Source organism: Amborella trichopoda, chromosome 3 (assembly GCF_054954075.1).
Source record: "Amborella trichopoda isolate Santa Cruz 75 chromosome 3, AtrichopodaSantaCruz75HAP2 v2.0, whole genome shotgun sequence".
Taxonomy (NCBI): domain Eukaryota; kingdom Viridiplantae; phylum Streptophyta; class Magnoliopsida; order Amborellales; family Amborellaceae; genus Amborella; species Amborella trichopoda.
The window spans coordinates 55583781-55600282 of NC_142338.1; the positions used below are offsets into that span (position 1 = coordinate 55583781).

Sequence of the window (16502 nt, forward strand, 5' to 3'; positions counted from 1 at the left end):
TAGGTGCACATTTTGCTGCCACGGAGCATAGTATACCTGCTCATAGTTTATTTCTTGAAGAAAGATATGTTGCTCGTTTTGGGAGGATTATGAGCACTTAATCCCATTAATACTTGTTCAAATTCGCCAAAGATAATCTCCCATGAGGCATCACTATGCTTTGAATGGTTTGTTAACTTGTTTGTATTCTTCTACAAGAATATGCCTTGAGATTCAAAGAGGCAAATTTTTTAATAATGAGTGATAAGATCAAATGCGGGTTGGAAATGTTATCTTTTCACGTTCCGTAGTGAAGAAGGACCACTCAATGAGTATTCAAATATTGAGGGCTGTAGTTAAAGAGGTGCAGCTCATACTGTAGCGTAGTTAAAGACGTGCGGCCCATACTACATACCACAGAGCAATGCCTTAATAAATCTATGTAGCATTATTTGTAAAATCTATATCATCCAACAAAAATAAATGTTATTGAACATAACCAACTTACTTGTACACGTAAGGATGCCAACCATTCTTTTTGTTTACTATCTAACCCAAACCAAGAAAACTAATCGTTACGCTGTTGATTTAACCGCTTTATGCCAGATCCAAACAAACTTTTACGAGGGAAAACTCGGACAATATCATAAAAACCATGGTTCTAAACTCCCTAAGCCAACACGAGATCTCATGTCGTGCACCGTGGAGGGTTCTCTTGTGAACTTGAGTGAGTATTTGCCTCCTGCATCACAAGGATTTAGAAAAAGAAAGAGGAGATTGAGCATATTGACATGTCAGGTAAAAGGATTCCATTATCATTGCAACGTGCATGAGCGAGAGAGAGAGAGGAACATCTTGTGAAAAACAAGAGACAGAGAGAGATGACCATGCTTCCGTTGCCTGCACAGTGCATAAATATCATTTTCCTTTTCATTTTACCTTCTTCATTGTTTACAGGAGACCTCTATGGTAGTCCAAAGGGACCAACATGTAATATGGTTCTGCTGAAAAAAAAGGGAGTTCTTTGACGTGAAACTTTCCAAATCGTTTTTATGTTATCTGCCAAAGTCTTCCAGCGATGTGTGAAGGGCGTACACGCGTTTTTCTCAAGGGCTCAAATTAAACAAGGACGCATCCAATGGCCACAAAAGAGATTTGTATATATATATTTTTTAATTTTTGTTTAAGATGGTACTTATCTAAAGAATGGGTAATAAATGGTGAATCAAATAAAAATAATAAATATATTTTTTTTGTACCAAAATATCTTTAAATTGTTTGCGAAGCATTTTGGTCAACTTTTCGTTGAAAATATTTTTTATTTTCCTATTTTACATTTCTATATAAAAACAAAATTATACTTTTTTTAGATAACTATTTTTAAATTAAAAATAAAAATAACATTTGAAATTCTTTTTGAGCCATGAAAAAAAAATACTATGTTCAATCTGAACTATGGAAGAGTGTTTATGCATGATTCAATGGTCCACATCATGTGAGACTCTATACTATCCGTTGTTCTTTTGGTAGTCCCGTAAAAATTGAGTTTGTTTAGCCATCAAATAGAAGGTCGCGTGTGTAACTCGGATTTTTTTTTATTTTTTATTTTTTATGTAGTTCCGATGTAGTTATTTTTCAAATTGACCTCAAAGAAGATTTAAAGATGAGTCCAGAGCTAAATTAGCCAGGGGTGTACTACTAGTGGTGTTCAAAAAATATTAAAAAAAAATCCAAACCGAAACATGACATGTTTTATTTTTTGAATTTTTTTGAATTTTACATTTAACCGCTAAAGATGATTCAGATTCTTCTTATGCTGATGATAAATGGGAAGGAGTCAGAGAGAAAAATAACACAATTACAAAAAAGAGGGTAAGGTTAGAGAGAGGAGTTTGAGATGGAAAAGACATGACAAGAAAGAAGAGGGTTTGGAAAGAGAAAAGTCATGGTTAGAGACAAAGAAATTAAAAAAAGTTAGGGAGATGGTGAGAAAAGACCTGGGATGCAAAAATGAAGGCAAAAGAATACTTGAGATATAAGATATCAGAACATGTCTGGGGAATAGAAGTTGCAGCTTTTTTTTTTTTTTCTTTTTGTTTGAATAATTTACGTACAGACAATAAAATTATAAATAAAATACAAAATGCTCTATTTATATGCCGAATTTACAAAAGAAAGTCAGTCAATCTTTTTTTTTATTTTTCTACAAAATTACCTTTCAACCTATCCAAATTTTAATTATTTTTTATTCAAGTAATTTTTTTTTTTTTCATTACTATGACAATGCCTCATGCTTTAAGGCACCACCCTCAAGCTTTAAGGCATCAAAATTGCCTCAATGTTTTCATTAGTTTTTCATTTGTAATTCTACATTTTAAGGTTGCAACCTTATATAAACTTTTTCCCATTTTTAAAAGTTCTTCAAAAGTGGAGCATATTTTAAGCGATTTTTTAACTTTTTAATTTTTTTAAAATTGGTAACACGTATCCCAACTAAAGTTTAGGCTTTTATTCTGACTTTACATATTCAAAAACTATTAACGACTTTAAAAAACGGTTTAGGCTTTTATTCTCACTTTACACGTTCAAAAACTACTAACAATTTAAAAAAACGGGTAGGGACCATTATCCCAACCTAATTACCTAAAAAAAATAAAAATAATTGGTGTATATAGATGCGTTTGTGCTGTTTCATTTGTTATTTTTCTCTTTCTTGAAAGCTAACTTGGACTTTGTTTTTCTCTTCCTTCTCTCCCTGTGATTGACTCTTTCTAAATCATTTCGAAATTTTGTTGATTTTACACTATTTTATTGATCCCTGCGAGACTATTTTTTTTTTTTCTCACTGTTTGACCCCTCTTGAATTCATAGCGAAATAGAACATGTTAGAGAAGTGAAAATATGTGAAGAAAAAGTAGGAAGTCATTTAACATACCACTTATTAATCTCAAATAACATTACAGAGAAATTTGGACAGAAACAACGGTGCTCGAATCTTTCTATAATGCGTATAATGTGCACGGCTCCGAATTATTACAATAAATAAACCTAGCATCCACTTGTTTTAGAGGACTAATAATGAGAGGGGAGACACAGAGAGAGAGGATTTTGGACCAAACATCCATTTATTTTAGTGAGAGAAAGAGGCACATATTTTAGTGAATGAAAGAAGGAGAAGGAGAGACGTACAGAGTGATAAGGAGACACAGGCGACCTAGAGAGAGAGAGAGAGAGAGAGAGAGAGAGAGCCAAAATCCAGTTACTTTGAGGACGGAGGTGATGATATAATTGAACTATCCAATGACAGGGGTTTGCCTCACGTTGCCATACTCATCAACCCAAACCACCACCCTATCGCACTTAAAAAGTGTAGCGATGGCCCTATCTGAGGGCACAATCGACGTGCGCACCTCTGGATTTTCTCTTCTGATAATCGCCGCTGCATCTACACCGTTCATTCCAACCAATTCAGGCCACGATCTCTTCCCTGTCACATTCATCCAAATCACGTTCCAATAAACACATAATCCCATTTTAATAGTAATTTAAAAAATACTGGTTTGGCGCGTAATTGTCCGATCCGATCTAAGAATCGTGTTTTATATATATATATATATATATATATATATGGCCGAGTTCAAGAACGAACACGCAATCCCGCACCGTAAATTAAAAGGGTAATTCAAACCGCCAAAGTGCCTGGCCGATTCGTTTTTTAAATCATTGCATTTAACTACTATGCTACGCATGATATTTGACAGTGGAAAGCATCGTCTGAAAAGGAAAAGAAAAATAAATAAAAAAAATCACATTTTCCTGTCATAATGGTATTCTCACTCTACAAGACTACAGCATTGGTCGTAGGGGCTTTTCATTATTTATTCAAAGCGAGCAATAAATCCTTGTCCCTGTCTTTTCTCTGTATCTAATGCTCGGTGTTGGCTACTTACTAAGAATGGCTTCATTGTCAAGCTAAAGTGAACCAAAACGATCATTTTTCCCCAAGTGGACTATGAAGGCAGATAAATGGGCCTATGATGCTACAGGGGAGAGTGTGTGTGTGTGTGGGGAGAGAGAATGCCTGTGTAACCGCGCGTGCGCATAAAGAAAGCGTGTGCCCTTCTAAACAGGTGTGTATGAGACAGCACCCAATTGGGTGAAATATGAGTGAGAGAGTAAAAGAATGTAAGCTCAAAACAGAGATGATTAGAGTATTGGGTACCACAAGATATCACGAGTTCCATTCTCATAAAGTTTCAAATTAACCATAAAAGGGCGAGTGATAAAAAGAGAGCGAGAGCTCATACCGCCGGGGCAATGTGATTCGGAAGCCATCCCTATCTCCTTTTTCTGTCTCTTTGCGTTAGTTGAAGATGAATGGCTGCAATGGTATTCAGAGAGATGATTGCAATAGCATTTATAGAGACGTTTGGCTTTGATTTGGGCTTTTAAGTCATCCTCACTTGAATTTTTTTTTTTTATCAAAAAAAAAAAGTCATCCTCATTTGAACATTGAATTGTCATCCATTGCACTATTTTCAAACAAAGGCCGATCGCTCACCGACACGCATTTATTATATTAATATATGTACGAACCAAAATCTATTGAAGAAGATATTTCTCTCTGCACGCTGCCGGTACGATCCTGCATGAGTTTGGGTTTGCACGACTACACGTCCCGGCGGTAGAACCTTGCCCGTGGTTTGGTCTAAGTAACTTGGAACTGGTTTGGGCATCAGGCCGTAGTAGGGAATGTTAGGCAATGGGAAAAAAAGTGTTTAAAAAATAAAAAATAAGAAAAAAATCTTTAAAATATATTTAAAGTAAAATTAAACAAAACACATCTCAATGAGATTAAAAATAAAGTGAAAAATCAATTTTGAAAAATCAATTTGTAACTGAGATATTTTAAAAAGGAAAAGTATATAATGAGATCATTTACTTTTTATACAAGGTGGTCACATTAATCGTGATCATTGGATGTGAAATTGAGTGGCTGTAATTATTCCAATGACCAAACTCAAACTTTAAAATAAATTTTTTCAAACTTTGTGACACATCCAAATATATCAAATTTCACAAATAGTTGTAAAGAATTGTGATCACTTTGTATCAAAGGTAAATTGTCTCATTATATACAATCCTTTTTAAAAATAGGTTTTGTTAGGCTATAATACTTGGTGGTACAAGATTTTTAGACACTTAGATACCCTTATTATATAGTGTAGTAACTTTTTGTCTAGGGGTATTTTAAGTAATTAGTCAAGAGTAAAATAAATTTTTTTAATAAAAATAAAATCATTTATTAATAATAGTAGACAATGACATCATCGACATGATGTGTGGCATCACCTACAAAATGTATTAATTGTTTTTTAACTACAACTAGAATGTCACTATTGTTTTATATAAATATCTATTTTACCCTTGTAAATGACAAAAAAATGCCCTTATTTTAAAAAAATTGTATTACAATTCAATAGTATCTATATGTCAAAAAATGTTGAGGACTTTAAGTTATGCGTCACCAAGTGATGTAGTGTAACAAAACCCTTCAAAAAAATCTAAAATAGAAGAAACAAATGTAAAAATAAATATTTATAGCCAAAATATTTTCCAATCTTTGTCAAAATGATGAACAATATATAAACTATAAAGACACGTTACAAATAAATTCCTTATTTTTTGGATTTTTAATAATTTCTTATGAATATTTTTTAAACTTGGGAGCATGACTACCAATATAAGGTTTAACTAGACCCGCTCGTGGGCCGGTTATAGGTAACTCAATATGGTCTGGTTGAAGCTAGCGTGTTTGTCTCACACTGGCCTGCATGATTAAGTTCAGTGTAAAAATACGCCCATTATTTTATGAGTGCAGTTGCCATACGGATGCATCCGTAGCTGTAGAGGTAAGGTGCACCTTTAAATTTTATCATGGTATATAATTTTGATGTAAAATGTTCTTAGGATTATCTCAAAATCTATTTTTAAATCTAATTATATAATTTTAAATTTCAAAAAATGTTAAAATCAAGTAGATCTATAAATATATGAAAATCTTGAAAATGGACGGTGTAGATAATATGTTGCAAAATGCACTATTTTTTAGACTTAAAATCTTTTTTTTTTTACGGTCATACATCTCGATATCGACATGATCATTCAAAGGGCTTTTCAACATTCAAACTACCTTTTTTGATGATTTATTAGGTGCCTCCATAGTTCTACATTATAATGTTGCATTCTTATATAAACTTTTTCCTTACCTAATGGGCATCAGACTATCATTTATTTTATATTTTACTAATTTATGAAGTATAAATAAAATATTAACTACTCTAATTCATGACTGTGTTATGAAATTAAATAAAATAAAAATAAGTCAGAAATACCTTACTACTTGAACCGCATGAACCGCAGCTTGCCTTTGCTGACAACGTGCGAGCCTGGTTTGGTGTTCCTTCTTATCTCTTATTATTGCAACTAGCCTTGGGGTTAAAAAGACTTAGGGCTAAGAAAGTGTCGGTGTTGCTCAAACCAGTAATCGAAAAGTCAGTCGATAGTTTCTACTTGGCCGAGTTATTCGGACTTTTAGTTGTTGCCGAGCTTGGAAGTCCAACTCGGGGATCTTAGCAAAATTTTTGAAAATTATATAAAAGATTATAAAAAACTAAGAAATAATTTTATAACATGTTTAATTATATTTTATATCATTTTGACTAATTGTAAGCTCATTGTACAAAGGTAAATGGTCTCATTATATATTTTGGTCAATGGAATAAATACAGCCACTCAATTTTATATTCAATGGCCAAGATTAATTTTGATCACCTTATACTTTAGCTAAATAGTTTTAGTATATACCGTTTCGGGAAGAACAAAAAAATAAACGAAAAGGCCGATGTTCCAGTACTTTATATAGTTAACCTCGAACCCTACTTAACAACTGTACGTAACAAGTGGAGAAGTCCAAGTCTCTCACTGAAAAGTAAACCATACCCTAAATAAATGTATTGCGCATTATGTAACTGTAAATGTCACGAGAGAAGCACATAATTCACCCTGATCCTACGTGAGATCGGTGACTAGAGATCTGCTCCAAAATTTGGAAAAGCTCAATGTAGATCATGTACGTGGTCAACAGCACATCTCTAAAGAGTGGACTTTTGACCAAATGGTTAATAATAATTATGACGTTCTTGTATAATTTTTTAGAAACAACTAAATGGTGTATAATGAACATGATTTTAATTACTTCAATTATCAGAATCGGACTCGCCACAAAATTAGTGTGATGTTTGGTGAAGTTTAAATTGGTTATGCTGGAATTCTAACCATATTTAAAAATATAGAAAATAATGATAATAAGTCTAAAAAACAGATATGAAATCTATAAAAACAAATGTTTCCAACCACGTTCAAGACAAATAAAAGGACCTGATTTCTATGCGGTCAAGCCCGCACATGTAAAAATGCGGGTTTTTTTCATAAATCTATTTTTGAGTTGGATTTTAAGACTTAATTTTTAAAAAAATATAATCTCTGTCATGAAAATCATGAATATGAAAAATTTAATAAATGTAGAAAACTAAAAATAATAATTCTAGTAAAAAAAATTGGACCATTAGTTTCTATTGTTTTTAGATGGAACACCTACTTGCATCCATTTTTAAAATGGATGCTTTACACTTTTTGGACCACGTAACCATCTTTATCTGTCAAATCACGTCAAGAATTGATTTTTTTAAAAAAAAAATTTATTAATCAATGATGTTTACTTTGTACAAGATTGTTGGGTTCATGTGGTCTTTAAAAGCCTTACGAGTACTTGTAAAATGAAATGATAGAGTGGAACATGAACTCAGTGGGAGTATGGTCCCTTGTGGGCTATCCTAAGCAAACAATATTTGCAGATACCGGACTGTGTTTGACAATCTAGGCAAATCGGTTGGAAAAAACTCATATTACCTGGGCATAAAAAACAAACCGAGAATGGTTATAATGGGTTAGCCTTTAATGAGGTTGGAGAATATGCCCGGATGAGTAAGCCGGATGACTGTATGAACCTTGTGTGTGATAGTGGCCTACAGAGACGGGGGCCAAAACCTCATCCATGTGCCATCACACGGCATGTATATCAATAGATAGTTCGAAAAAGCTAGAAATCTACCATTTAAAAGGAAGCGTATGCATGTACGAGATATAGCCCTATGCACCATAGGAGCTATTGTCGCATCAGGTCTAGGTGACGTTGACTTGTCTCTAGGGGAGGACCTGAAATCTACAGACTAGGATTGTGATCCTTTGGCTCATCGGTCAGACTTTGGTGACCCACTAATGAGCTCCTGCTTGAATTGTGGGTCATGTGAAACACTGGGTCGGTCTGATAAAGTAAGTGTGGTCTGTAGTCCACAATTGAAGGTGGAGCGCCCCATGATTGTTGATTCCTAAACCATATAGATCATTTTCCCTTAAAATTAATTTAATTTTTTTTGTTTTATAATGGAAATTATTCTAATATTATTATTTGAATTTTTATGAAACCCTCGATATTTTATTTATAATTTTTTGATTTATAAAATTAAAAATATTGATATTACAATTGTTTAAATATTCAAATAATATTTAAAAATATTTTTATTAATTTTAAATATATAAAAATATCATGGAGGCCCATTGTGTACATGGGCCCGCCATATTTTAAGAAGGTGAGGCCCATGAGTGCCTCCCTTGGGTGGCACGCCTCACCTTTATTCTTTTTCCTATTTTTTGGTGATATGACATTATTCTCTTTCCTATTTTTTTAGTGATATGGCATGTGGCCATATGGTTGGAAGATATTGACTAAATATTGACTTGACATATATTTGAAAGATTTTGTAGAAAGATCGAGTAGACTTGTGTTATTTTATGGTATGCACAATATTTTGATTAGATTTATTTTCTATTGATGAGAAAATGGTTTAGAAAAGGGGGATTATAGTTCATGCACCTTCCACAATGTTGATGGCCCATTTATGAAAAGGATGGCTCAGATCTCTCATCCCACAAGTCACCTTTGATCGATGTTCTATGTTCAATCTCACAGGAAGATGCAAGAAAAAGAAAATCTTAATCTTATTCAAAACCTATAAAAATGGATTGTTTCTATAAAAAAATCTCTACACCTTACCTTTCTATCTCCCTCTTCATAAAGTTAATCTCTCTCATACTTGATCTCTCTCTCCCACGTTGTGAAAGAACTTAAGAGTTTAAGTTATAGAGTACTTATCTCCTATCTCTCAAATATGGATTTATGGCTAATGGTTGTAGGGTTTAACAAAAGAGAATTCACCTCTCTCAAACTATGTTGCTAAGAAAATTCACCTAGGGTTTGAGTTTGTGATCAAAGGGGTTCATGTTCTATTGGTGTAGCTTGGCCAAAATTTACTTTTCTAGTTCGAGATTGAAGCTAGATCGTTGATCCCGCTTCATCGGATGGTGGTGACTCGGTGTGGGGTGTAATAAACTCGGTTGAGGTAATATCCGACACTCTTCCTTTTGTTTCTTGCAATCTTATCTTTTATTCTTAAGCAAATGCATAGTTGTTTCAATGACATCAAGTTGTTAAGATCTTGGTTTTATTGTTATACTGATTTTATTTTTAAATTTATCTTATTATAATAAAGACCACATGTAAGTGATATTTTTCCAAAAAAAAGGGGTGAAGAAAAAAAAAAAAAAAAAATTCCCCGGCAAAAGATTACATAGGTATTTCTTTTGGTATCAGAGTTATTGATATTTGATGTTATTAGTTATCTTTTCTATTTATTGAGTTTATATCAAGCATAGGAATGAGATATAAGAAAGGTAATGACTTTTGAGGTCAAGAAATACACTCACGGTTAAGAATTATTGAAATATTCCAACACCGAAAAGGCACTCTGCATAAAGAGTATTTTGGGTTATTTTGGAGTAGTGATATGAAGAATATAATGAGGTATTTTCCTATTACATACTGCAGTGATATTTTGTGTCTTTAAGAGTAGGATCTACCGGAAAAAGTTTTGTAAGATATCCTAAGGGAATTGAGAGTTATGGAATCATCAATGAAGAGTGTCAGTTCTGATCCTGTAAAATCAAGGAACTGTCTATTGAGTTCCGTGATTTTTCCCACCAAACATATGATTTTATTTATTGCTGAAATTTTTCTATAACTCACAAAATTGAGTTTTCTTTCAAGGAAAAAAAAGTTTCATGAAGAAATTCATTGTAGTTTGAAAGATATGATCAATTTATTGAAGGGTGAGTAAGTGCTATTTTCTGCAACAAAAACTATTTCCATGACTTGGAAGTCATGATTTTATTTTTATATTTAATATAATGTTTTATGATCCACACTAAATTTTTAGACTTCTATTATGAGTCTATTTTCTAATAAATTTTATTTGAAAGAGAAATATCTACGGAAAAAAAATAAAATAAAATTTTGGATTGAAAAGAGGTCACCCTGAATTTTCTACAAATTGGATAGGCTAGCTTAATTGAATCCTAGAACTCTGGTTTGTATCATGTCCCGAACCCTAAGGATCCCAATAAATGGCAAAACGGTTGGAAACCGAGAATAAACCAATGGTGATTCATGGTGCTTGGTACATAATGGAAGCACCCACCGTTTTTGTCAAAAAAATGGAAGCCATCGTTCGTTTTCGTTGGAACACTGAAATGATTGTTCCTAGTAATAAACGATGACCGGGCCATGGCTAATCTCTACAATGATCGGGAACTCACACCGGATATGGGACTAGGCCTCTGGCCAAGGCGAGTTACGCAACCGAGTCTTATTGGTCTTGGCAGAGTCGCTCTAAATAATAAATCAATTTAGAGAAATTGATTTATAGCTAGTGCATTTAAAAAGTAAAAATTAAAAGAAAAACTATGAAAAATAGGTTTGGAAAATTATATAATGAGATCATTGACCTTTTATACAAAGTGGTCACATTAGTCATGACCATTGAATGTGAAATTGGGTGGTTACAATTATACCACCGACCAAACTCAGACTTGAAATGAAATTTTTTTGAACTTTCTGACACATCCAAGCTATCAAATTTTACATCAAATGATTGCCACATTGTATCAAATGTAAATGATTTTACTATGTACAATCTCAATAGGTTTATGCCAAAAATATAAAGGATTATATTTGTAATATATTTAAAAAATATTTTTATCATTATAGTAAAAATTGAAAATTGTTTTATCTTGTAATACTTATTTTTACATTTTTCTATCTTTTTTAGAAAAAATTCAAGAAATATCCTCAGGCACAAATCATTTTTTTAAAATCCATGTATTTCAATAATTTTCAATTTTTTTTTGATATGCTTTGTATATATATTTTTTAAATATATATTTTTTATTTTATTAAATTTTTTTTTTCAATTTTTATACTGCACAAGACTTTCCGATTAAACTGGTTGAACCGTTTGAAAGCCGACATCCAGCGAACCGTTCTGATTCGATTTTTTCGTACCTACACTGCAGGTGCATAGGAAAAACTTCCTTATTAATTTAGTCTATATTGAAGGTCAATTTCGTACTGTATTTTACTATTTTAAAATGTCGAATTGTATTATATCCCTTACAATATTGCATCTGACAACTATCTTCTTGAGAATGTGAAACAGGCAAGCCGTATTCAAAGATGGGGGCTCAAGGCAATGATGTGCAGCCGCTCAAGTCAATGAGGTGCAGGCCAAAGGAAATTCAAACACCACTGTAAATCTACTTTACCACATGCACGCACAAACTCCATATATCTCTGTCCTCCTGCATTAGAGAGAGAGAGAGAGAGAGAAAGACGGGGAGAAGGGAAAGAGAAATGGGCAAGTGCGAAGGTATGGTCCCCTTTCCCTGATATGCAAGCTCAGAGCGCTTTAGATTTCCTGGGTGGCTTTTCCTTGAATATTAACAGCCTGCATGCATGTTCCCTCGAAGCAAGTAAAAGATTTGACTGGAAAAATCATTCGTCCTTTCATTTTGGTATTCATTTTCTACCGAAAAATTACTCTACTCCATTCCAATCCTTTCACCAAGCATAGTGAAAAATACCTCCCTATCTGAACTTCTACCATACCACTTCATTTACACGGTTAGCAAAAGGGAAATGTAGTTTAGCATTGTTAGACCTACTTGGGGGCTTGCCGAACCCGAGTATCCCCGAGTTGGACACCCAATTCAGGGATCTTGAAAAAAATTTAATTTTTTGTTTATAAAATATATAATAAAAATAAAAATTTATTTGTAATATATTTTTTTATGTGTTCTATCGTTTTGGCAAGATTGGAAAATATTTTAGCAATGAATACGTATTTTTACGGTTTCCCTTTTATTTCTCGAGTATTTAAAAAATACTACCGGTTCTAAATTCTGGTTTTAAAGAGCAATGATTTCATGCTGCAACGGTTCTATCACAATATAATGCAATATAATAGAAAATCATGTTTGTGATATTTGTATGACTCTAAATTTTGCACATCCATTCTCTTCATCCTCATAATCAATCTTATAAAAAAAATTAAATTTCCACTCTAGATATGGTCAAAATTAGTACCCTCCAACAATGAACCTAGACTGTCCATTCAGTGAATTTCAAGATCTAGGCCTTGACAGATTCAAAATCATTTTTTTCTTTTTTCTAACATCGTTAATCTAATGAAGATAATACTGTATAAAAACTTTGGGAATAAAAAAATCTTTTTCAGGCCTATATCTAACCTTCTTACTAAAATGGATGGCTTATATTAATTGGGCTAAAAAAACTCTTGTTAGGAATTTTTTTTTCTAAATTTTTTTTTTGTGGTTATTCTTTAGAATGAAAAGAGTGTACATCTTAAAAATTGTGTCAAACAATTATCTTTAATATGTTTTTTTTAATGTGGTTGCATTATATTATGATACAGCCGTTACATAAAATCATTGCTTTTTTTTAAAATATATATTTTTATTATTTTTTCTCACTTCATTTATATGTGTTTTGTTTAATTTATTTTAAACACATTTCTTAATTTTTTGCAATTTTAATTTTTTTTACTTTTTAAGCTTGACAGCTTGGGTTGAGCGCTTGGCCAACTCCGGCCGTGTTCAATCGAACATTGGTCTAGCTTTTAAATAGTCAGAAATTTGAATTATTGTTAGGTGTTTTAGGAAAGAGCTCATGGCCGGAGTTGAAGGGAGCCAACGGTGTAGATGCAGCGACAATAATCGAGAGAGAGAATCCAACGGTGGATACAGTGATCGTGAAAGAAGGGACTCCTGTCACCAGGGATTTTCGTTGCAACAGGGTTAGGGTTTGGGTTAACACATATGGGATTGTGACACGTGTCCCAACTGCTGGGTAGAGCACTCCCATCCCAGCATTCCTCATCATATGGTAAGAATAATTGGCCTAAAATTAGGCTTCTATCAATATGTAAAATAATGTAGACGTTCACATCCATGTATGACGATTATCACACGATGACTTAATGGCAATGACTCTTTTATAAGGAGCTTTTCGTAGAATTTGCAATAAGAGAAATATAATGAGTGAAGTAGAAAAAGCCCGTATATACGTGATTCAGCAATAGTGCAAGCGTATATGGAAGGTAAATAAGTATCGCTTTCATGATGAATTATTATGATTTATCAGTAATTTATAGAATTATAATTGTTGTCTTTTAAAAACAAATCTCAGTAATCTCATAAAATAACTAAACATCATAACTTGTATATTACAAGACAGAAAATTCAATATTTGGTTTATATAAAAGTGCATTTGATTAGGTACCAAGACAATAATAATAATAAATAAATCAATAAAAAAATAAACTCCTACTAAGGAGTGGGAATAGTGGTGACCTGGGATCTCTCTGTAGACCCTCCTTGTAAGCTTTATACGTATGAGCAATTATGTTTAGTCACGGAATGCCCCATCGTAATTTCCTTATGTGATTACGGAATCCGAAAAAAAATATCAAATTTTGTAAAAATAATAACTCTGATTAATTAAAATTATTTAAATATTAATGTGATTGATATATGACAACACTTTAATTTTTGTTTTAGATTTGCCATCCAATGGGAGTCCAAGCGACTTTGGATGACCCTCCCTGGTCAACATAACCAATTACGACGGACAGTTCATAGAGGTGGGGCTCACATTTTTGCCATGGGTATTGCGATTTCCCTTGTGACGACCGTCCATATCACTTCTGATTCACTACAGATGATGGTTGATTTGAAGCCCAGCTCATCTACTAGTAAGCATGACGTATTGTGTCGCTCTCCTTTCTAAATGTTTCAAGGTTACTGACCTTTACATATAGAAAGAGAGAAGGTATAACAACCCAATTGAGCGTTTCTAAAGTGGTAAATCAATTGTCTGTTTGGGTAGGAGGAACTTTAAGAGTTTTAAATTTGCAAACTCCAAGATTTGATGAGTTTTAAACGTTGAACAGGTGGCAAATCTTGGATTTTGAAAGCTCGACCTCCTCAAATAGGGTCTAAAAATCATTGATTAGAGGAAGGATGCAAAACTGCCCTAGAAACCCCATTCGGAAACACATTTCTGGTCCGCAAGTGGCTATAGATATATGTTTGCCTTTGATTTTGAAGTTTGAAGCTTCAAAACTGAACAGATCCAATGAGTTTGCAGACTCTTACAAATAGACAATCAATACTATGTAGCGTGAGGTGCACCATGTTTATGACTTTGAATCTTCTTTTTTAAAATCTAGAATTATGTAAGTTGATGCTTTTCCCATTGAATGTCATTTCCTTGTGAGATTTGATCATTCACCCAAAAAAAAAAAAAAGTCCCTAATAAAGCCACGACCTTCAAAAAAAAAAAAGAAAAGGAAATGGGTTCCTTCAATAAGAAGCAATTGGGGAGTGTTGGCCTTTTGTGTAAAGACGTATTCAGCTGACATAGTATGTTATTGAATAATATAAAACAATGCTTATATAAAGCCGAGACTCAAAACAATCAAATTAGAGCCCACCTAAAAAATTTCACTACAAAAAGCTGTTTTGCAGCTTAAATATCTTCAAATTGATTATCTCAACCTCAAGATGCATGGATAAGAGAAAAAAATACATTTTAAGTTTGAAAATAGTGCATCTTGTAATGCATTTTTAGACTATCAATTTTCCCGTTTTCATAGATTTGTATGATCTACACTATTTTAGAAGCTTTAAATTTATAGTTAAAGATGAAAATATATATTAAGGCCATCACAAAGATTTCCAGTATTGAAACCACATTTTTCGAAACTATTTGAATGTGTGCTTTGCTTTGATTGTTTTGGAACCTCGGCTCTATACAAACCGCACCCCCATATTATAAGCATGTAATGTAATGTGGCGCGTTTTCTTTTATCTTTTTTTTTTTCTTTGGGGTAAATGAGTGATGTGGGCCCTCTTCCAAACTGTAGTGGCAATTCAATTTCGAGCAACTTGCGAAGGACATACTCATCAAGGATCTTGTTTTATAGTGATGGTTATAATGTGGACCTGCAGGTCATTATTGACGTATAGTGTCCTCTTACTCAAATCAGCAAATGTCTCTGTCACGCTTTTACTCGCTTCTGTAAGGACTCCCATTCCCATTTCTTGTGGACCTGTGAAAACTTAAAATCAATAGATGAACAACCTCACTTTGATTATTTAAGATTTCAGACTTATTCAAACGGCATCCTTTAGAAAATAAGAATTTGCGTGTTGACTTGGGGACCCAGTGATCCAAGTTGCGTGGTTGATTCTCGGGCTTTCCGATTTTGGTCTTTTGCCATCAATCATTGATAAGAAAAAAGGAAAAATAATGAAAACAAGAAATGATACTCGAGTACCAGCTGTGATTTGGTATTATAAGCTCTAGGGTTCTAAGCAACTAAGGATTATTCCCTAATTTGAGGCAAATATGAAATTAAGGATCCCTCGTCTGAATTGAATTGATGGGGGCGATTCTGAATCAACTCGTTAATTTTTTAAAATCTATTTCAAAGATATTCCTTCCCTCCAAACACTTCCCTTGCGAAATACACTCCAAATGCCCCCTCAGCTCAATGAAGCATGTGTTCTCGTTGTAACTTCTCCAAATATGTACAAAACCATTGCGGAGTTAAGAAGAACTGAATATGTGAATGATCTTCTAGGATCATGGATAGAATTCCATGGATTTACTTGAATATTTGGACCCACCTTTTTTTTTTTTTTTCTATCTCTGTTCATTAGGAAGAGTGGAAACTATTAGTGATTATTCAAAGTGGCGGCAAGGAATGGTGATCTTTCCCATATTTAACGCAGAGCCTCAATGGATAAGTCCAACTGAGAATCAGCTTTCAAAGTCAGATCTGATCGATAACTGCAAATAAAATAATGGGCGTATTTTTCACGCTGACCTTAATCATGCAGGCCAGTCTTAAAGTTAAACCGCACCATACCGGGTTACCTATAACCGCCCTATTGGCGGGTCTAATTAAACCCTATTTTGGTAGTCA

General features: G+C 33.3%; 2 long non-coding RNA genes across 2 annotated transcripts; one reads left to right on the plus strand and one right to left on the minus strand.

Moving 5' to 3' along the window:
- Positions 1–3224: 3224 nt before the first annotated feature.
- On the minus strand, positions 3225–4411 carry LOC148782978 (uncharacterized). Its single transcript, XR_016051798.1, has 2 exons — positions 4287–4411; positions 3225–3466 (listed from the first exon to the last, which is right to left on the minus strand). It is a non-coding gene; the product is annotated as an uncharacterized LOC148782978 (long non-coding RNA).
- Positions 4412–13359: 8948 nt separating this feature from the next.
- On the plus strand, positions 13360–14714 carry LOC148782979 (uncharacterized). Its single transcript, XR_016051799.1, has 2 exons — positions 13360–14264; positions 14463–14714. It is a non-coding gene; the product is annotated as an uncharacterized LOC148782979 (long non-coding RNA).
- Positions 14715–16502: the final 1788 nt, after the last annotated feature.